Raw genomic sequence first — 24,237 nt, 5'->3', positions numbered from 1 at the left:
ATCTCTAGGAAGAGTGGAAGGACATGCTCGAAGAGTACACTGTTTGGAAAACACTAACTGCCCCTTTCATTGAACTGCAGGCCTCAAAGACCTGAGTTGCCAACTTGGCATGATTACTCAAAAGGCTGTTTAACTCCCCCCAAAATTCTAGTTTGTGTGTGAGAAGCTAATTTGCTTACTAAAATCCACGAACTTGGGACGCCCATCCCTGTGTCACACACACCCTTCTCGCAGGAAAATGCCTGTTGCACTAATGATTGCAAATATGAGGCTTTTCCAAGAACAAGGCTGTGAGCTTTTGCAAGACATCCTGGGAAACCATTTCTGAGCAGACTCCTGGGGAGTGCAGTCATTAGCTGCTGTCCCGAGCAAGGCTCTCTGGAAGCTGTCCCACAGGATGCCTGCAGGAGACACAGCAAAGCAAATGGCATTTGCTGTAGAACTGCAGAATCCCTCCAGGGGAATCTTGGGCCTTCACCAAACAACTTTGAATCTCAGCAAAGTAAATTATGGTAGAAGAACTGGTTATCATGCTGTAGTTAGCTCTAGCTCTATCACAGAAGGGGAGAGCTTTGGCTACTCCATCTCTGCCCCATTAAGAAAACAATCAGGGCTACTTTCATTCTCCTACACAGGCTATAGGGCTGTTACCTCTGTGAGTTCTTGGCTGAGGGTAGTGCTCCGATTAGCTGGCCATCTCAGCCTCTTCTTGCTGGTGCATGAATAAGCAGGCTCAACAGAGCCGAGGAGGAAAGTATAGCGGCCTTGCTCTAAAGCTGGGAAAGCCCATGGCAGGTATGTGGGGATTGGCATGTGGTTTGAATGTGTGTGAGTGAGCATACACGTTCTTTGTTTAGAGAGAAAGGTCATGATCCATGTGTGAACAAAGCTCTCACCTCAAAGGAGAGAGTAGATTCTTTATTCTAGAGCCAAATACAAATGATGATGACCCGAAGGCACTGACTCAGGTTACCCCAAACGCCATGTTCCAGCATAACAGTTTTATGTAGTTTGATAGTAATAGGACAAAGAAAATTATAAAGCAAGACAGTTTTGAAATACATTGGTGAGAACAGTAGGTAGACAGATTAAGGCAAAGCAGGGAAACTTGTGCTATAGATTACAGATATTTTGATGGCATTCCTAGGCTATGGGATGGTGGAAACCAGGACTTCATACATTCCACAGGACTTACCTCATTGGTTCCATACAGAGATGGGTAACAAATGGCTCTTAAGCTAGCTAAGGATGATCCAAGATAACCTGGTTCTGGAGCTGAAACATCTCCACATATTTGAAGTTCTAATCAGTCAATCAACTTTGTGGAAGATGTTGTTTGTTTGGGAACTTCCATTCAAATCATCACAATTTATCAGCCCACATGCTAAAGCAATGCATCCAAGCCACACTTGTGTCACTCCTATGTCTTGGTCAAGTCGTAACCAGGAAATAGAATTCCTTTGAGTTACACAAGCACTGTAGCTCCTTCTGTGCTTAGCTTCTAGTGGGACGTGGGACATGATGCTCACTCTCAGAAACAAGCATCCTGACCACACCCCCGGAGCATCCCTTGATACACAGAAGCCCGAGAGGATGCTCAGAAAATACTCTACACCCTTGGAAGTCTACCCCATTCCTCTCTGAAAAGGCAACACCAACCTCTGTGTTTGCTTTGAAAGAATCAGACTAACTTTGTAACCTATGTTTCTTTTAATTGCCTTATAACTTATATTTGCAAGTTTTAGGCCCATGTTAATTAAAGCCTCTTAGTGCTTCTCCAGAGAACCGAGGAATGTAAAAGTTCCTGACATTAGCCATCTGTGAGGGCAGAGATAAGGAAGAGAACAAGCAGAGATCTCTACTAAATGGAGAAAAAATCACCGGCTGGCGCCGGTGAGATGGACTTTGTTTGGAAACTGGGCCAAATGGCCCCAATCCTTCTCCTGACCTTTAATCCAAAGTCTGTAACCCCCACTCCTCAGAACAGACATGGGATGAGTTAATCACCCCCCCACATTTAACTGTGGATGGCAGGAAATTCCAAACTGACTTGAAGATCAGATATTTACAACAGGGCTGACTAGACCTAAGGGTGACCAGAACTAACCAATTATTTTAAAAGTTAGACACTTCCTCCAATCCTAACTTGCCAAGAAGTAAACCCCAGGAGATTCCCGCCTTGTGTCTTTTAAAAACCTAAGCTCTTTGTCTCCTGGTGCCACTCCTAGCTGATCAGCAGGGGTGACCCCATTGCAATGGTTAAGAAGAGTGAGTCTCTTGCGTTTTTGCATCCATGGATGATTAGTTTCCTGAGTTCTCTTCATACCTTCTTATATTTAGGCTCTTGCTGAACCTAACAGCTTGATGCAAACATAGTCTTTGCAGGAAATGGCCTACAGAGCTCTGAACAGTCAGGTAAAATTTTCCAGCAAGAATAGTGGCTTCTTTTCTACTTGCCTATGTTTTTGCTCTGGATAATGCACACAGAGCTGTTCCCCTGACATGTGGTGAGCAATGCTAGTAACTATTTTACTACGCTCTATAGGCTACCTAGTTCCATAGGTAAAGAACAGAGAGAGGTCACATATGCACACACCCCCCCACACACACATACGGGCCTTTCTGCTGCCCATCAGGAAGATCCCTCAGTGATACGACATAAACAAATGAATTCATTACTGTCTTGGATTTGCTGTTAGCCATGCCATGCAGAGCACTGGCATATCCTTTGGAAGCCCTAGCCTCCCACCATCAGAATAGCTTGACCAAAACTGCCTGACATATCCCACACTCAAATAAAACATTTTCTTCCACTAACACAAGCTTCAGTCAAAGGCTGTGAAGAAGCTGGCAAGCAGGAACATCTCTAGTATAATTCTGGGCCTTCTTCCTTCACTGCTACCTTCCTTTCTCTGTTACTTCAATATGAATGTGCCCAAGTGCAACTTCAGAACGCGTCTCTGGGAAAGCCAGTGTTAGCACTCTTGCCCCGTGCTATGTGCTCTGGTTAACCTACAGCTGGCCCTTTCCTGGTGCTCTCTTCCTGCCAGCTGGTCTCTGAATATCTGTACCTCATTTGCGTGTTTCCTGGGCCTCCCTGCCTGGCACTTGCCAGTTCAGTATGTACCGGCTTGATGTTTGACTCACCATTCCCTTCTCCTGGGATACCCAGCCTGGGTCTTTAAGGTCTCTGCTCATTTTTGGATTTTGATCCTTAGTTGCTGCTGTAATCAGAAGTTGGTTTTGAGCTGCAGAAACTCCAGCTCTGTGTTCTGTTTGGAGTGAAGCAATATGAATAAAGCAGAAGACAGGCGTGAAGGAAAGGCTGGCTGTTCCTCAGGAGTTTTCTAGTGAGACACTTTTCTCAATGTTGCTTCAGCAGCAGCATCCTGGGAAGGATCCTTCTCTGGTCATGGACTGAGAGGAATTCTGGCCAGGACAATGTCCTCACATGTGTTGGACAAGATAAGCACTCAGGAGACTGGAGAGGTAGATGCAACTCTAGCATTTTGCACCATAGGCATGGTCCTTCAACCTGCAGGGCAGGCAGAACTTCACTGCTCCCTGAAAATGCAGAACGCCAGGCCCTACGCTAGGCAGATGGTCTCAGCATAGACAGTACACCAAGGCTTTATAGGCACTGTGTTATCTTTTGCACTTTTACAACTTTCCAACTAGTCTTCAGAATGATAGTCCTCCTAGGACCCATGTGAGACTGCTTCTGTGATTCCTAAGGACACTGAAACATAAAGGTGTCAAGCTTGTCTTATGTTCTCTTAATTTATTTCTGTATGGTTTAAAACATTAAATACAGTGTACACTAATGTATAGACACTTACATTATGAATGAGCCACTGGCAGAGAGAAGAACATCTGTCAGTTGGACCCATTGTTGAGAACTATTTCTGACCTCCAGTAGGGTTCTACCTGTGGGTGTGGAATCCACAGACTGGAGAGAGGGTTGTACAAATTCGCTTTGTGTATTTGACCAACAAATTCCTGCTCTCATTGTTGACGTGTCCTGAAAACTGTGAGTTTTGCCACAAAGTTCACCAACTGCCATAGAAAGATGCTCTCCACAGATAGAGTAATAGTAAAAATCAAGTATAATTCTCATTTTAAAATTGGCTTATAGCATAACTGCCAGGAGCACATCTATTCCTGGTAGCCAAGAATGGTACAAATGAGATGGATTCTCTCTCCCCAACTACAGCAAAGTGAGACAGATGGGAGATGGTTGGCTCCCCCCCCCCAACATTGCTTCAGGGAGGTTGAGGGGCCTGAAGTGCACGGGAGGCTCTGCAGAGCATACCCAGATGCTGGAATAGGTGAATTTCAGCAGAGCAAAAAATCTGTGCCAAGATGAGCGCCTCTGGGAAGCTTCTTGGGGACCACAAGCTTGGCAAGGCCTCGTACGGAAGCACACTGGCCTGTGTTAACAGATGCTCATAGAGAGCCACATTGAGCCACATTGTCAGCTGTGAGAAGGTGTCACCATTGGCTCTGCAGGGGAAGGCACCATCTAGGGCTGGAGCTGTTACTTAGATTTCAGCGCCTGAGGCAGCACTGGCTTGATAGACACCTGTCCTTTGCTCACCTAACACTGTCATACTTGAAGCAAGTAAGCCATTCCTTATGCTTAGCTGCTCTTCTGCCTTGGTGCGCTGCTATCCTGGTTTACAGAAGACAGGTTTCCATTTTCCCCGGAGGTCACCACACCACTCTGCTGTGTGAACTGATCCGTATCTGTGCTGTTTGTAATCCATTTGTAAAAAAAGGTTTATAAGCCCACAGGGAAGACGGTGGTCAGTAAATGCCTGGTGTTAATCCTGACTGTGCCGTCCCTGACTGATGGGAGATAAGGAGGCCTCACCACAGGGCAGATGATGACAGCAGGACAGGGGTATCCCTCACCTCTTGCCTGTGTTCAAGTACTGGAAATCAATGAGTATTTGAAACAGAGGAACACCTTACAGCAAGTGGGGTAGGAGACAGACTGACCTCAGAATCGTGGGAAAGACACAGAATATAAAAGGGCACTGGTGTCCAGTGTTGTTTAAGTTAGAAGGCTTTATGTCTGTGGCTAGAGTCTGGTATTCTCTGATTGCATCTTGAGGTATAATTCTGTTCCCATTATCTGGAAAGTAAAGCCCCCGCACATGGCTGTCCTTCAGAGAACAGTTTTGGCCAACTGTGTCTTATGTCACAAATATCACTTCAACTCACCCATCTTCCTCATGTGTCCCTGTGGGTAAGACCTTACTGACAGGCAGCCATGAAGCAGAAGCCCACTGGGTTGCTTATTTTTTAGGCTGTGAATTCACACTCCTGGCATAGAAATTCCTGTGTGGCCCTCCTCTTTCCAGGGTGACCTTTGGATCTCTCTCTTCTGTCATTCCTCTTCAAGCACAGCATTCGTCCTTTTCAGCACGGTGCCCAGCCCTCAAAGTGATGGAAGCAAAGGAGCGACTGTCCTGTAAGAGATCATGTTATTGCAGCTCAACAGAAGAAGCTGTTTGAACACAAAGGCATGTTTGCAGAGCAGCAAATGTATAGGCAAACAGAGGCTCCTTTCTCTGAGTGCAACCCATAGTATATGACTTTAATTCCTACAACCAGTTAGCTAAAATATGCCTTATTCCAGGCATTGCTTTCTTTTAAAGTTGTATTTTTTACTAAAATATTTTATATTTGTGTGAATATCTCCCCAAATTTATAAGCTGCTATAAACATGCTTTGCTAGTTTATATTAAACTAGATTGCCTATCTTTTCTGTAACTTAGGAAACCATGATTATTCTCACACATAAAAATATATTTCTAAGTCTTTAACACATGGGGAGGGAGGATCTACGGATAGGTAGGTATGCATGTATGTAGGTAGGTAAAGAGAAAGATACATAGGTAGGCATATGGGAAAGTAGGTAGGTGATTAGATAGATAGATATAGATATAGATATAGATATAGATATAGATATAGATAGATGATAGAGAAAGACCTAGGTGGTTTTGTGCTGGTGTAATGGAAAACCATAGGCTGAGTCATTGACAAACATTAGAAGTATATTGGTTTCACAGTTAGGGATGCTGGAAGGTCCAAGGTCTACATAGAGGTCCCATCTGCTGAGGATCTTCTAGCTGTACCCCTTGCACGTGAGGCAGCACATTGCAAAGAGGTATCTGGTGCAAATAGAAAGATGAAGCCCATTAGCTTCTGCCTCCTGGATGTGACAAAACACCCGAGAGACTCACCTGAGAGAGAAACAAAGATTTAATTGGAATCATACTTTTATAAGCTAGTGTCCATCACGGCAGGGAAGGCATGACCAGTGTCCGTGATGATGACAACATGTGCCCATGGACTTTCTCTCGCTTACGTCGCCTTCCAGGTTTTGCACTGGTGACTACCTCTTATATGTTCCTCTCAACAGGTCTGCCCTGGGGATGAAATCCTAGGCAGATGAACCTTGCTGGACACAGGTTCATCTAAAACACAGCACATGTCAAATATTCAGAACACCTATCAACACTAACAAGCCTCCAACATCTTTAACCACAAATAACTCAGAACTTAGCTTCTAGCATTTTTGTCAGTGGCAGGTATTTCCAGTCTTGAGATGTAATGAGTTCATGTTTGCCCTTTTCCATGGAGACATGATTACCCGCACAAGACTGATTGGCATAGAAACATTTCCCTTCACCTGCACCCTTGTCAACTTTTGAGATACTTTTTTTTTTTTAATCTGAGGGAGAACAAGCTTTTGAACATTTCCTTCCTTTCTATTCAACTACTAACCCATGTGTGTAATGTCCTCTGACTTTGAGTGTGCCCTTTGGTCTTAGAGTGACAGCACTACATGGCTCCATCTGCCATCAGTCTCGGATACACCACACCGCTCACCCAGCATCATCCTGTCTCGTGGACAAGGGAACCATGGGTGTTCTGGCTTGGAACATCATGTGGGAAGCGTAAGGAGGTTCACATCTTCTGAGAGCTCTTCTGCTGAGGACATGTGTGTGGAAGGATTTCATAAGGCTGTTGTGCCTAAGGAGCTATTATCATTACTTTAAAAATCCAAAGCTGGACGTACTAAGTGGATAAAGTGTTAGACATGCACGCGCGCGCACACACACACACACACACACACACACACACACACACACACTCTGACTGCAATTCAAATGTTAGGAACCCACAGAAAAGTGAAGCAGGCATGGTAACCACCTGAAATCCCAGCATTTGGAGGTAGAGACAGGTGATGATCTCTAGGCAAGTCGCCTGGCTAGATAAGCCCAAACTGGGGAGATCAGGGTTCAGTGAAAGATCCTGCCTCAGTAAAGTGGAGAGTAGTTGGACACACTACCAACATCAACTTCCTATTTTCACATGCACACACATGTCCCCACACATAGGCAAACATGCAGATGCATTCACATCCAGACATCACACATGCATACATGTACAAAACACCAAAATCAAAACAAAAATTTAATGCAAACACACGATGAAACAAACAGTATAAAAGCTGTATGTGAGTTTGTGTTAATTGTCAATATTACACAGCTAAGAATAACATGGGCAAAAGAGACCAGTGATTCTCTACATTGGATTAACCTATCAACATGGATGTCAAGCTGGGCAAAAAGACCCAGCTAACTGAAGGATATTAGCACAGAGTCCAGAACTGCATAAGATGGGGCAAATGAGCTGAGTATGAGCAAGCGAGCAAGTGTGCATTCATTTTCCTCTGCTCTTAGCAGTGGCTGTGGTATGACCTCTAACTTCCCACTGCCTTGACTTCCCTGCTATGATGGGCTGTGAATTGTGTTTTATCACAACAATGGAAAGGAAACAAGGACACTGTACAATGGTACATCCTCCTCCTGGTCATTGCTGACGTACACCACACAGAAGAGAAAGCATGTGCAGGGTGTAGGTTTTTTTATTATTATTATTATTTTTTATCAGTTACATTTTATTAACTCTGTATCCCAGCCGTGTCCCGATCCCTCATTCCCTCCCAGTCCCTCCCTCCCTCCCTCATCTCCACCGTGCCCCTTTCCAACTCCACTGATAGGGGGGATCTCCTCCCCATTCATCTGATCCTGTTTTATCAGGTATCTTCAGGACTGGCTGCAAAGCCCTCCTCTGTGGCCTAACAGGACTGCTCCTTCCTTCGGGGGTGGGGAGACCAAAGAGCCAGTCATTGAGTTCCTGTTAGAAATAGTCCTTGTTCCCCTCACTTTGGGAAACCAATTGGTTACTGAGCTACCACAGGCTACATCTGAGTGGAGGTTCTAGGTTATATCCATACATGGTCCTTGGTTGAATGTCAGTCTCAGAAAAGACCCTGTGCCCAGATATATTTGGTCCTTGTGGAGCTCCTATCCTTTCCCCATCAGACTAGCTCCCCTTCTTTCTTATGATTCCCTGTACTCTGCCAAAGGTTTGGTCATGAGTCTTTGCTTTGAAAACACTGCTAGTTAGAGTCTTTCAGATGTCATACGTTCAATGCACATCCCATCTGTCTTTCTAAACGAGGATTGATCATCTTACCCCATGTCCGCTCAATTGATTATCTTTTTTAGGTGTATAGATTTCATTATGTTTATCGGGTGTAGGTTTGAATGCGAAGATGTCCCATTCCTCTGCTCTCTTTTATTACCCCAATGACAATGTGTTGTATGCAGTTTCTGAACCTTGCTGTTTTGGATAATATAATCCCAGGCACTGCTTTACAGTCCTATAAAAGCCAAGTTATTCTTTTTATTATTTTATTTACTTGTTTTGTGTGATGGGGAGGAACATGAAGGCTGTGGTGTGCTGTGCGGAGGTCAGAGTTGACAAACCTATAGGAATCAGTTTTCTCCCTCCACTATGTGGATCTTGGGAATCAATTAAGGTTTTCAGGCTTGGCTGAAAGAAAACTTAACTACCGAGCCATATCTCCATCACTACCTCATTATTTTTCATGGCTACATAATTCTCATAACGTACTATGAGGCTGCAATTGTATCAGTTAGGAGTTGCTTACAGGGCAAGGTTATTCTGAGAGATACAGGGCATGAGCGCTGAAGCACCAGGGTTCCTGAGGACTGGCTCAGACCTCCTGGAGACCACAGGGTCAGGATTGGCTGTAGAGAGAAAGTGGTGGGCTTAGCACACACCAATAAAGGTAAGGAGAATATGTTTTCTGGGCATCTTTGCTGCTGTTCAGTCACAAGGCCTGTAGGCTACCAAGCTGGTGTGCTTGACTATGGAGTTGGCATGTGGCCAACATCCTTGTTCATGTCCATGGATGTAGTTGGGCAAAAAATTCCTGCAACTAGAATTGCTGGTCCAGGGAACATAGTCACTTGTTATGTATTAGATATTATGAAATTTCAATCCAAAGGGGTTGTACCAATTCATACTTCTGTTAATTATGCATAAAGGTTAAGATTACCTGACTGACACATGCATTGACAGAACACATTATCTTACTTTAAAAAAAACTGTAAAACTCAATTTATAAAAGCAACATAATACGTAATTATGGTCTTTAGAATGTATTTCTTTTCATAAGATGCATGATTAACATTTTAAAAATGTTGAATCCATTTGTATTTTTGTCTTACCGGCGGCATTAACAATCTTCTATTGCATTCATTTATCAGTCCACACACATTTAAAATGAGTTCACTACGTTTGGTAACTTTCTCTAACACGCGGAACACTCGCTCTGCAGCTCATTGATCACACTTTCTAGACATCGATTTTTATGATATTGCACCCATCACATTTTGAGTGCATGGGTTTGCTCTTACTGCCTTGGAGAAAGATTGTTAGTTTTACTGTTAACTTGTCACAGACTACAGTCTCCCGGGACAATGGAACCTCAAATGGTCTGAGTCAAGTCTGTAGGGCATTCTTGATTGCTAATAAATGTAGTAGGCCCAGCCAGTGTGGATGGTGCTACCTCTAGCAGGTGACCCTGGGTTGTATAAGACAGGGAGTGAGTATGAGTCAGAGGAATTAAACCAGTGAGCAGCTCTGGTCTGTGCTTTAACTTCCTGCCTTGGGTTTCTTTCTTGATTTTCCTCAAAGATGGACTGCAACCTATAAGGTGAAATAAACCCCTTTTCTCTCCAGGTTGCTTTTGATCATGGTATGTCTAGCAGAAACAGAGACTGACACTAGACCTTTATTCACCAATACATGTTTTTATTTTTATTTTTTTTATCAGTTACATTTTATTAACTCTGTATCCCAGCCGTGTCCCGATCCCTCATTCCCTCCCAGTCCCTCCCTCCCTCCCTCATCTCCACCGTGCCCCTTTCCAAGTCCACTGATAGGGGGGACCTCCTCCCCATTCATCTGATCCTGTTTTATCAGGTATCTTCAGGACTGGCTGCAAAGCCCTCCTCTGTGGCCTAACAGGACTGCTCCTCCCTTCGGGGGTGGGGAGACCAAAGAGCCAGTCATTGAGTTCCTGTAGCCAGAACCTGGAAACAACCCAGATGTCCATCAACGGTGGAATGGGTACAGAAATTGTGGTATTTTTATACAATGGAATACTACTCAGCAATCAAAAAGGAGGAAATCATGAAATTTGCAGGCAAATGGTGGGATCTAGAAAAGATCATTCTGAGTGAAATATCCCAGAAGGAGAAAGACAAACATGGGATATACTCACTTATATAGACCTATAAGATATGATAAACATAATGAAATCTATACACCTAAAAAAGATAATCAATTGAGCGGACATGGGGTAAGATGATCAATCCTCATTTAGAAAGACAGATGGGATGTGCATTGAACGTATGACAGGAGTCTACTGAGCGCATCTGAAACACTCTAACTAGCAGTGTTTTCAAAGCAAAGACTCATGACCAAACCTTTGGCAGAGTACAGGGAATCATAAGAAAGAAGGGGAGTTAGTCTGATGGGGAAAGGATAGGAGCTCCACAAGGACCAAATATATCTGGGCACAGGGTCTTTTCTGAGACTGACATTCAACCAAGGACCATGTATGGATATAACCTAGAACCTCCACTCAGATGTAGCCTGTGGTAGCTCAGTAACCAATTGGTTTCCCAAAGTGAGGGGAACAAAGACTGTTTCGAATACATGTTTTAAAAAAAAATAATTAAAAAAAAAATCACACCCTGAATGGCTACTGGGATCTCCATGGGACACATGAGAAACTGTTAGATTTGTTATTAAAGTATATGTAATAAGAACAGTTTTCAAAGGTGTGGAGACGATGTAAGAAAATGCACAACAATTAGTTTCCCTGACCCCCCAACTAGTGGTGGTGGCAGAACACTTCTGTGCCAGATAGGATGAGAACAAAATGATACTGTACTTAATGGGACATAAAGGGGGCTTATGGCTGATGACAAATGGAACACCAATGAGTATCTGCAGTCTTCACAAGAGGAGCACTATCAGATCACAGCATCCTTGCACTCCACCAAGGATTGGGCATGTTAATCGGTGTCTCAGAGGTGGAGGAAATGGAGACAAACCAGCTAAGTGATTGACGATGGTCCTTTCACATTCCTAAGTCAAACACATTACCTTGAGAGACAAGTAGTTATGATCGACAGTCAGTTATGACAAGAACAATATTTTTGTACTGAAATAGGGTTTAAGTATTATTTGGGATGAAGGTACATTATTTTTTTTTAACTTTTTCTGATTACTTCTGAGGAAATAAAAAGTATCCGACTCTCAGGCTATGAAGAAGGAAGAAATTAGTACAGTTCATTGTGTTGAAGCAGTAGCCTGTCAGTACTATTCATGCAATGGGGAGAAAAATCAACTGACTGCTTAGTCACAAAAATCAGAGGCATCGGTGCATTTAAGCCAGTAGAATGTGCTAGTTTTTAACAGTGTTGGATGTGGCACTACAATTCGGACACATTCCTCCCCCATCCCATTAATTTCATTTGAAAGCATGGTACATAAGATGAACTTCACTTTTTATGAGTGGCTTAGAAAACTGAGGCTTGAGGGTAAATCTTGAAGCTAATCCTCAGATTGAAATAATAAGAAGTCAGATTAGACGTGTGGATACGATCTAGAATAAAGGAAAGCTGGAAGATAAATCCCAGTCATGCCAAATCAACTTCAGTTTCTGAAAACTCTGCTTAAGGTTCAGAAATTGTATGCAAGGTAAATTGATGCAGGGAAAACCACAAAGAAAATTCCAAATCAGGAGCAATGGAGATAAAATGGGTGCAAGGTCTCCAATTGTTAGAAAGAAGAAATGCCCTGGAATTAAAATCTAAAAGAAAATAAAATAATCAGAACATTATGTAACATTTAGACACTCAAGATAGAGCATGGTGATAACATTAGTGTGAATTTTGGCATCAGCTGTAAGGCCAGCTGAAAAGAATGGACTCACTCTGTAGCTTGGCTGGATGGCAGCAGATTACCTGGCAGAAAAAATCTTCAAAAGATTAGAATTGTAAATATGAGCCTGGAGTTTGGATTAACAGTAGATACTAAATTATATCCATAGATTCTATTTTCACTTTTGATGTATAAATGAGACATGAATTTGGAGAGAAGGATGCAAAGGATAGAAATTAGGAAAAACTTGTTTATTTCAGAAACTCGAAAATTTATTTCACTAAGGAGTAGACAGGGAAGTAAATGTTAGAGGAATGTTCATAAATAGGCTGGGGTTGAAGATCCAGAACAGAGTTTTGGAATAACCAGAGGGAAAATACTGGGTGACCAGATTATTGCTATGTTGAAGTATGGGATCTTCCAAATTTCAGTTCACTTCATTCAAGTTATCGGATGTGGTTGTAGAATTGTTGCTAATATTCATTTATTATCCATTAACTGTTCATGGACCTGTAGTGATGGCTCCCTTTTCATTTTGGTGTTGTTTCCTCACACTCTTTCTTTCTTTTCTTTGTTAACTCATTTAGAAGCTCATTGAAGTGTTGTCTTAGGAATGGCTTTTTAGCTTTCACCAAGTTATTATTCAGCTGCCATCTTACCTGACTTCCTTGTAGCTTCCTACTTGACCCCCTTTCCTTGAAAATATGACACTGCGTTTCATTTCTGGGACCCCTTCTTTTTCTCCCTCTACCCATGCCAATTACAACCATGTACTTGGGGACACATGTCTTCCCTATACTCATCAAGTCATTGGATGTCTCCCAACTTCTTCCTGTGGTCTCAGCTTTCATCAAGCCTCCAAGTGCTCTTGTAGAGCCTGTGCAACATCCCTGGCTCTCAGACAAGACCAGTAGGATACAAGGGATCTACCAAGTGCCTCATACACACTTTAGTATGGATCTGCAATCCATTATCTTTTCCTGAAATCACTTCCTCTCTGCTGTACTTTATATCGTGTTCTGCCCTCAACCCGAGACTAATTCAAATAATGCATTAACCCCAGGGTTTTATCTGGCATTCATAATTTATGAAACAAGGCATTGATGAGGCAATAGAAACATGAGCCCAAATGTCATGTGTCACGTTGTTTCTTCTTCTTATTATTATTATATAGTAGGATACACTCTACAACTTTTAAAAAACTATTTCTCCAGTAGTAAACTTTCCTTATAGAGGATTCAGAAAATTCAGAGAGCATCATAGAAACACCTCAGAATCATTTTATATTTGGAATATGCAAACTGACTTCAGATTTTAATTCCATTTTCCAGACTAATTCTGAAAGCCCTTTATTTGATGGGGAAACACTTGTACATGCAGTTGAGGGAGATGAGCATGAGGAACTTTTGTAGAGAGAAAGGTTAAATGTGGAACTGACTCTCAGAATTTCACCCTTTCTGTCCTTACCGAGGTATTATCATGACTGCTCTTTTGTGGACAGAGATTAACTTCCACTTCCAAATTTCTATTTACAGAAACCTTTAGACCTCGATATCCTACTGCAGCTAAGTCAGTCATGGGCTAACTTTCTAGCTTCATTTAGAGTTAATAACATTGTTTGAGTGAGAAAAGATCCAGAAAAAAAAGGGAAAGGGAAAATTCTCTAGATTAAGTACACTTAGAATTATTGCCTGTTAGAAAGCAGAAAAATGCCTTTAGTGGAAGTATTTTTTTTCTTTTTCTTATAAAAAAAAAAAAAAGACCACTCTAGGGCCAAAAGCATCCTTTCAATGCATCCATTTACTAGAGTGGTTGATTGTATTGATTTTTTTCTCCACAAATTTCAATCAAAATAATATGTATTTTAAAGGTAGTACTTCATAGTCTTGGCACTGTTCTTAGAATCCAGAATATTCTTTTTTATCTCCTTGACATGTGTCAGCAACAGCTATATTAAAACTCCACATTTTAATCTTTCTGAATTCAATTCTCTTGACAAATTTCTTCGTGCTGTATGCCTGCAGTTCTGACTTCAATAGAAGCTTTTCATGAGCAGGGAGATAAATGGCAGGAGAACCAAGGAAGGATGGGGCCCACTGACACCGGCATCCCCTTTCTTCCTCTATTCTGAGATGTGAAGTGTGAATCCACAGTAAATGGTGGAAGTGTATCTCATGTTGCATTCTCCATGGGCCTTCTGGAAGAAACTGCCTTGGAAAGAAGAGCTCATAAACTGACTCTGATATACCATTCCTGTATGCATCATCCCAGACTTGGAACAACTGTGAGTTAAAATTGGTAAACTTTAATGCACTTGTGACCACATTGCTGGGTTGAGGCCTACGGAATGAAACCTGGTTTTAAAGATTAGGTAAATTCAGTATCTGCAGCTATTGTCATTGTGGGTAAAAAAGGAGCAAGGATTCTATCAGTAGGAGCATCTTCCCAGCTGTTTCTGGTTCTTTCTCAAGTTCTATTCTTGGGACTCTTGGTATTTACCAATTGGAGCTACCATTTCCAGAGCTCCAATCTCTTGACTTGTTCTCTAATGTGAAGAGATGAATGTCATCATCTTCTGCAGAAGGCTGAATGACTCTGATCTCACAGAAAGAGCAAATGGCATGGGGAATACAACTGCTGTTGAGGGGAAAGAGGTTGTGAGCCAAGGAGAAGCAACCAGGTCAGAATGTGCACAGGCTTTAGACTCTAGTAATGGTAATGGAATTTTGTTCACACACCCCTTCTGCCTACCAGTGGGTGTGTGACAGAAAACACAGCATTATATTCCTGAGAGTTCAAGGGAGTGGCAGCTGGTGGCCTATTCTGAGTGATGCTCCCTCTGGGACCCTGTTGGGGTGAAGAATAAGGATGAAGTGATGTAACACATCAATTCACACTTTTAATGTTTAATTCCAGTAGGATGATCATAAGCTATTGAATCCTAACAAAGGATCATGACAAATGAAGCATGGGCAAAGCTTCCACATACAGCTGAGTTCCTTCATACTCAGGGCAAGCACTCGTCTTTCTTGACCAAGTTTGCCTGCTTTCTTCCTGCTTTTCCAAGATGCCAACAGATGGTTGATGATTGGACAAGTCCGTATAGGAAGTCCTGCCCTTGAAGAGTGTAGACTACTTTATTACTATAAGCCTTCACCTGCCTCTCCTAGATTCTGATGTCAAAATGCCAACTCCCAGGGTGACAGTATTGGACAATGGTTTGGGTTGGCTTAGAATTCTTATAAAAAAGGCTGGGATAGCCCTTCACCCTTCCCACTTCGTAAGGACACAGTAAGAATTTGGGTGTGAGCAAGTAAGTCCCCAAGACCCCACACCTGATGCTCCTTGGTTCTGGGCTTTCTACCTGTAGAAAAGTGAGAAATGGCTGCTGTAGCCAGCTCGCCATGGTTTCAGTTAAGGTGTTAAGGTGTCTAGAATGGCGAAGAGAACCGACCAACCTTTTCAGTTTTAGCTTTTATTTGTTTTGGGGACAGCACAGGTGGCAGGTAAGGATTATAAATGCTTTAAGAATACTAAATGTTCACTGTTCTAGCTTCATTCTGCTGTGTGATAAAACACCTAATGCAAAACAATTCAGAGAATAAGGCTTTAGTTGACTCACAATTAAGTTCTGGTCACACTCCACCATTGATGAGAGGTCTAGGAGCAACTACTGGGAAAATAAGGAGAAATTTTCAATTCTAGGAAATTTCCCTATTTGCCTACACTGTAACCTATGAGTAACCAAAACTCATAGGCGAACCTGCCAGGATAAGGAAGTGGATTGCTTCACTTTGTGCATATTCTGTGGTTTAAAAGAACTCCTCCGCAGGCAGCAGAATGGAGGGGACTTGGCAGTGCTGGATGTCTCAAGTGAAGCAGCCACAGTAAACACTGGTTTTCTTTACCGTTCCCAGCGAAGGGAATTGTTAACCATCTTAGAAAAGGTTAGAAAACACTTTTGGAAACGTTTATAATTGAATTTTAAGTTGCTTTTTAAAAACACCATCTTTTTCCTTGAGCAGGTCGTATATGAGAGGGCGCAGGGGACATAGGTGGCTGGACCCATGTTCGTCAGGGGTCCTGCTCCATCATTCCCTGCCTTAGTCCCTTGAGGCAGGGTCTCTCACCAAACCTGAAGTTTGCCAGTTTGGGTAAGCATGCTGGCAAGTGTGCATCCAGGGCTGGCCTGGCTGCACGCTCTGGCATTACTGTTGCTGGTGCAGACCTGCCTGTTTCTCAAGGATTTGAACTGTGGTCCTCAAGCTTGTGCAACAAATATTCTCACCACCATGTCATCTCCCAGACCCTAAATGACTTTTATAAAATAATAGACTTATATAGTCTCCTTCGAGTAAAAGCGTGGTATTATTTTTCTGTCCCAATTTGTGCACCCAAAACGTGTGGGTGCCTCAGACATTCCGAAGTGACAGCCTAGGATCAAAGGTGAAGGTGGGAGCAGACCCCCCTCTTTGTTTACTCTCAGTTAAGGGTATTTGTAAACTTGCCGGACGACATAACTTGAAGGGCTGAGTGCAGCAGAGTGTCTTGTTCCTGTGACTTGTGTCTGGCGTCCCTGGGGAGGGAGCTCCTGCTAACTGATGAAGATGTCAAGCCATGTCAGGGGAGTGTCAACAGCTGCATATTCATTGCTGCGCCAGAGGAGCCCTCAGACTGGGGGATTTCACTGTTTATTCACAGCAAAGACACTTAATTAATGAGTAGGCCTAATCAGGCTGTCTTATTATGTATGGGACACCAGTGTGGCTGATGTGCAAACAAACCATCCTTGAGAGTGCTAATTAATAATTCTGAGCCAGGCATTCTGAGAGGCCTTGTCACCCAGATCTCAGGGGATTGGCAGCATCTCCTTTGCCAGGTTCTCATGTACTCTGCATGCAAATGAGTGGCCATGCCAACAGATATCCTGTTTATTACAGAACTGCACTTACTTTTGCATAGGACTCAATAGAAATGAATACGCTGAATGGGAAAATTGTGGGTGTCTCTCTTGGACACTGATCTAAAGCCTTTCTGTCCCCTCACTGAGTGCCAGATCTTCTAAGTACAGATGAAATTGACTTAAGTGGGTCTTAAAATGAACTAAGCTGAATAATGCTCATTGGGCATTCATAATCAGGGAAAGATATTTGAACAGATAACTGAATACAAGGCTCATCACATGAAATGTTAGACTGGAAATAGAATGACCACTGAGAGAATCAGAGAGGCCAAGGCAGTCACTACTGCTGTGTAATACTCTTGTTTTCCCTTCTCCCTCTGAGAGTGTGGCATCATCCTAAATTCTGGACATATTTGTGTGTGACTTCTACTTGATACTCTATTTGGTCACTGGGGCTGTACCTTTCCTTTGCAGTAGAACCACATACTGGCCTGCTGGCTTTGCTCTCCTAGTCGAGTCCATCACTACCATTCCAAAATTGTAATGCAAAAAAGGCTTTGGGAGCCAGAAATATCTCTCTTCCCTTCATGTCTCTCAAGTGGTAGATGATCTTAGACAAAGGCAACTTTCTTTAAGGGTGTTTTAGTCAGGGTTCTTCATAGGAAATAGAACTGATTGAATAAATCTATATCTATCTATCTATCTATCTATCTATCTATCTATCTATCTATCATCTCTCAATCTATCTCTCTCTATATCATTTGTATCTATCATCTATCTATTTATCTATCATCTATCATCCATTTATCTATGTATCTATTTTGTGTATCTATCATCTATCTCTTTCTTTTATCTGAATCTATCAATCAATCTATCTATCTATCATATATCTTAACATTTGCTGACTCCATCCTTGCAGTTTATATGGAGTTTCTATGACAAGATCTATAGAAATTTTAATCCTTGTGTTCCCATTTCAGTTTGAACCTTTCCACTTAAAATCACTCAGCATGCCACCTTGTTGGCAATACTCACTCTTCTGAAATGCTTTACTGATGTGTGTGCTGGTATTTAATTGGTGTATGCCTCTTTGTCTCTCTGTATATACAGTCTCTCTCTTCCCCCCTCTCTGTGTGTCCGTGTGTCTGTCTGTCTACTGTGTATCTGCATGTGTATTCATATGTCCATATGTTTAATCTGTGTATATTCCATATAGAAGGCAGAGGATCCAGAGAGGTAACTAAGAACCAGTTTGAACTGAAATCTTAGAATTCATATTTGAAATGAGTTCCTCACATATTATGATGGGCTTCCTTTTGGATTTGGGACCCACTGATCCAACTAAGCATGTTGAGTATAAATATAATCACTTTAAAGATATAGTGTGTGAAAACTAAACAGCCCTGCTGAGGGCTCAAGAGTTGATTCCTACCTTGTTAAAGACATTCAAATCCACTTCTGTTGGACATAGTTTGAAACCAACAATTGTCACCGTCAACTGCTAATTATGTTCTTATCCAGCTCCTCATAGATGTTTTGATGATACATTTCACACTTCTTATTGCCCACAGCATCTCATTTTGAGGAGCCATGGCTCAGGTTTGTTGTGATTTTAGCACTTAATTTCAGCGTCATCCCTGAAAAGTAATCATCCCCGAGTGTTTAGTATCATGACAGAATCTACAAAAAGGATTGTTGAGTTGCTCATGCTTTCTCATAGCTTCTGACTGCACAGAGATTTTAATGATGATCTAAACAGGGAAGATAATATATTCCTTATTTTTTAATTGGGCTTAACTGGAGCCTGGTGCCTCCACTCCACACATTAATATGTAAGAGATGTATACTCTTCAGATGCATCTACAGTTATCCAAGGAGAATTTTGAGTGGGTAATAACTGCCGTTGTTGTTGAATCTGCTTTGCCACTTACAGTCCACTATGCAGTTGCTAGATCTTGTAAAGACATGTCTTAGAACACTTGTATAGAGTTGCTTCAGAAATGCTTGCTAATCAGGAACAAAGTGGACAGAAACACACTGCTTTGGTGTGGTGCTTTCAATTTAGAGTTATTAAAACTCTATCAGCTTCAGGAAATGACACACTTGGAAGTGACTTTTTTTTTTGCACTCATTGTTGAAAAATTCCTGAGAGATACATTTTTCTTCCTTTAAGATATGGTTTATGATCTAAGCTGTAGATACATGCCTCTAATCCCAGTACTGGAGAGATAGAGGCAGGCGTATCTCCATGAGTTTGAGGAAAGCCTGGTCTACAGAGTAGGTTCTAGGACATCCAGGGCTACACAGAGAAACAACACTGTCTCAAAAAAAAAAAAAAAAAAAAAACAGAAAAACAACAAAAACAAAAAGATAAAAGAAAAAAAGATTTGGTTCACAAACTATTTTTTTCCTTTGAAATCTGAAAGTCAAGCATAGTTTTAAGAAGTACAGTGTAAATGCATGGAGCCATTTGCATCCAAACCAGGTTCATTATAGCTGAAGTATTTCTTTAACATCCACCCTGTACCGCCCATGTACTTCAGGCTTCAGGAAACTTCTCCCTTCCTTTTCTTCCCTGGGCATGCCCATGTCAATTCTCCTCTGATGGAAATAACATGCCTGTCCCCTTTCATGTCAGAGTACTTTTTTGCACAGAGATCTGCCTGTCACATGCCCTGAGAGGCCTTCATCACAGCCCCACCTGTCACAGCTCCCAGGCCTGCCTGGCTCATCTGGGACCACACACCAGAAATAACACACAACTCATGTGAGTAATTATCAAATTATCCATGTTTTGAAGCACAATGACCACTCTCTGCAGTAACCTGTGTGGTCTGTTTTCTCACAAGTTTATTCCTAGAGCCTTCCCTGGCATGTAGGAACTGCCTTACTGTGTTTGTGAGGTGGAGCCTTTCTTTTCCTTAAGGGAATAGCATGGCTTTAAGCCTTCCACATTGAGGTTGACTCAGAAAAGCAGAAGCTATGCCAATCCCCTCTTTCTGGAGCTCCTTCCTCCTCCCAAGACAGTCCTGTTCATCTTGTCCCTGGCTTTAGCAAAGCCTTACAAATTAATTGTAAAACAAACAGGGTCTAGTGGATTGTAGCCGAGAGCTTAATGAAGAGTAAATTCTGGGATTTGGTCATCATAGGAAGCCATGTTCTCCTCTACACGCGTCACACTGACCATGTGTTCTGCGGCTGCTCAAAGCTGACACTGGAGGAAGGCAGTCTATACCATGAGGGCATGAAATAGGAAGTGCTGCTTTCCTCACTGTACTGGCACAGTAATTCTCTCAGTCAGCACTCATATCAACAGAGGGATTTTGTGAAGTTGTTCCCAACATCCAGAGACACAAAGCAAACTAGAGAAATGGCTGGGACCTATGTGTGCCTGAGCCATATAGAATGAAAGAGGTAAACAACCAACGCCACTGGAGAGATGGCATCAACAGTGCCATGTGTCCCAGTGACTAAAATCTCCAAGTTGAAAGACGTACCCAAGAATAATAAAATGTACAGCCCAAAGCCTGTTTGTACCCCCTACCCGAGAATTGCTGAAATTGAAACCATCACATCTCGGAGCCACATGCAGTCTGTTTATAGAAGTGCTGTTGACAATAACCAGGTGCTAGGATCAGCCCGGGCCTCCACCAGCACACGTGTGGATAAGATTGTGTTTCATATACACAGTGTAGCTCTATTGCGCCACGACAAACAAAATCATCCAAATATCAGGAAAGCAGATGCAAGCAGAGATCCCCGTATTAAGAAAATAAGCTCGAGTCAGGGAAGCAGCCTTAGCATGCTTGTTCTCATTTGCGGATCTTAGATTTTATGGAGATGCATAAAGTCATTCATGTTTGTGGGAACGTGGAAGAGGTGGCTATCGGGAAGAGGGAGGAAGAGAAAGGAGAGGATGCGGGGAGGAATATGCTCAGAGTCCTCCCTGACTAGCCTGGAGGTGTCTGTACAGATACCACCACCGCGTTCAGTGAACACATATCCCTAAATCTAGATAAGGAGACTGTACAAACTGGATAAAAATGTCAACGATGGGTGACTTGTTTTAAACAATTTAAAACATTTACTAAGCTTTACAATTTTTTTTTACACTCAAAAATACCTTTTTTTTGACCGTTGGCCAGTATGTATTCAGAGATAAGTCAGCCCTGATAATTAAATTTGTGATATAATGCAAGTTCACTTAACTTAGCTTTGAACTGGATTTCCAAGAAAGCGAATGATGTAATGAATTGACTACATGCTGCTGAGTTTGTCAAAACTCTCGCTCTAACTACCCGAATTGACGACAAGTTCAAATTTTCTGGGCTTGACTAGCATCCTTTATTTGCTGTTCTTAATGCAGAGCCATTGTGAATGTGACTCAGGGCCACCATGTTTGTGGCATTATATATATGAAGTAGAAACACCCCCCCATCCTTGTTACGTTGTGAGTGCAGACCAGAGCCTTCAGATTTCATGGCTTTGTGAGCGTTTTTCAATTTTCACATATTTTGTCAAGAATTACATCTGTAGAGATTCTCACCCAACAGGATATTGCTGGTGGAGGGTACTTCCCACACTGATTGCTTTATCACAGTGAAATAACCTTATTTTTTTTTTTGAAGCATATCATGCATTTGCATCTAAAACTACACCAAGACAGAAGAAGTACATTGCTTTCCTCTCTAAGGCCGCTGTCTTCACTGCTGAGACAAATGCCTGCATAGCTCTCTTTATACATCCGTGTGAAATGGACGGCCTCACGCACATATCGCTGCACCACCTGGACTCGTGCATAGGTACGCATACTGGTTCAATGTCTGTTTTCTTCCTCCTCCGCGCCCTTACCTTTTTTTGTCCTCTGGGTTCCAGTGTGAGACATTGGTGCTCACTTGCTTGCCCAGTGCCCACACTTTCACATTCACATTTGTGTGAATAAAATCCTGACTGGAGACTGACTCTGTGTTAAAATGGGATTTCTCAGTAGCCCAGTTGCCTTCCTAGCTGATAAGATTGTAGGAGTGCACGAATTAGCCAAATAGGAATTTGCTAGTGCCTCCACTTTGTGGCTGCAGAATCGCTTTCTTCGGTTAAGTTGTAAGCCTGATGGTGTTGCTCCTCTGCACCCGACACTAGAGGCGCCTTCTCCTTCATCTCGGACACTGAGTCTGCATAGGTAGGACTTTCTTGTGTTTCATTTTTATCAGCATCTATTAATTATACCTAGTGAGTTTGTGAACATAATGTTTTCATGTATGCAGGTTGTGGATTTGGCCACATTCAGTACATTACCCTCTTCATCCCCCACCCTCCAATTCCCTTTTTTCTTTCCTGACGAGTGTTCCTTCTGCTTACGTATATCTTATTAAAAGCCAGAAGCTTGTAAACTCAAAGATCAGCTTGTTAAGATAATCAAGGTAGGAAGCTTTGGAAGCCAACCCAACAAACCTGCCCAACTGCAGAGGCAACTGACTTGGAAACTAATTTCATCTGGGCCATTTTATTGGAGATGACACATTCTGTACTTATTTTAAATGTTGGGCTGTATTACAGTGTTGTGAGGTTGATAAATATCTTAATGAGGAGTCATATTTCTAGGTCATGCATTAAAAGATGAACGGGGGCCCTTTATGACAGCCACCAATGCTAAATTAGCATAGAAGAGAGGTCTCTATGTACTTGTCTATGTACAAGTAAGGGCATGTTCATGTTTGTGAGTTTGGGTATGTGTGGTAGTTCATGTGTGTGGAGGTCAAAGGTCACAGGTCAGAGGACAATGCTGGATGTTGGCTCTCCTCTTCCACCTTGAGACAGGGTCTCTTTTTCATAGCTTACCATGGTATAGACCAACACCAAACTAACCGTCTTGTGAGTTTTCATGGAGTTTCTGCCTTCCATCTCTCCAAGGATGTACATGGCTACACCCAGCTTTGCATGAGATTGGAAGACTCAAAGCCAGGTCCACATGTCTGCAAAGCAGGTGCATTACCCATTGAACAATCTTCCCAGCTCCCTTTTCATGTTTTAATGATAGCAGAAAATACCAGGCATGGATGATGGTTTCTACCAGTGAGAAGGTTCTCTTTAATTTTGCCTGCCATCCCTCAGTGAGAACGCAAGAGCAGAGCCAGAGAAGGAATTGTCACCAGTGGTTCACAATAGAGTCCTTAATCCTGTAGGACTGTTTCACCAGGACCTTCCAGCCAGTGGCATGGAGACTCAGTGGCTGGGCACATGGACACCCATATCACTGCTGCTGTGCTCATGAAGTACTGCTTAGTTTGGGCCAGTCTTTTGGCAGAAAAGAAAAAAAGAAAATGTTCCTTTTCTTTGTCACTGTATCTGTGACAGCATCAGGAGCTATATTTTCAGATAGGATAGCTCCTGTTCTTCTCCTCAGTGGCTTAAAAAAAAAAGTATGAGCCCTTCCTTAACCACACAATTTCTGAAAATCCTAGAAGTTAACATGGACTAGAAGACAAATTGCAGACCGAGTGTTCTGGCTATGAAACCGCAAAGAACTCCCTAGCGTTTCTTAAGATTTTTAGAAATGGGAAGTAATTTTCTTAAGAAAAGGATAGCTTAAGTTAAAATGAATGTGGAGTGAAAGTACATATAAAGGCAGAGAAGAGCTTTAACCTGCCGCCCCCCTTCCCTACAGCTCACTTCCTGACTAACTGGAAAAGATATTCCCACTGAAAAAACACTGCCGCATCTTTTCCTTGTCCTTCTGTGGTAGAGCAGCTATTACTCAGTTCAGTGGAATAAAGAAACTCTGACATATGTCTGTGGTAGAGTGTTCAAATCCATCCTCCAGGATTTTTTTTTGTAATTTATTTTTATTATATAATTTATTCACTTTATATCCCAATTGTAGTCCCCTCCCTCATCTCCTCCTCATCCCACCCTCCTACCTTTTCCCCCTATCCACCTCCCCTAGTCCTCAGAAAGGGGGAGCCCTTTTCCCCCATCAAGTCTCATCAGGA

The sequence above is a fragment of the Meriones unguiculatus genome, chromosome 20 (genome assembly GCF_030254825.1).
Source record: "Meriones unguiculatus strain TT.TT164.6M chromosome 20, Bangor_MerUng_6.1, whole genome shotgun sequence".
Lineage (NCBI taxonomy): Eukaryota > Metazoa > Chordata > Mammalia > Rodentia > Muridae > Meriones > Meriones unguiculatus.
Note: the sequence above shows the minus strand (reverse complement) of the source record.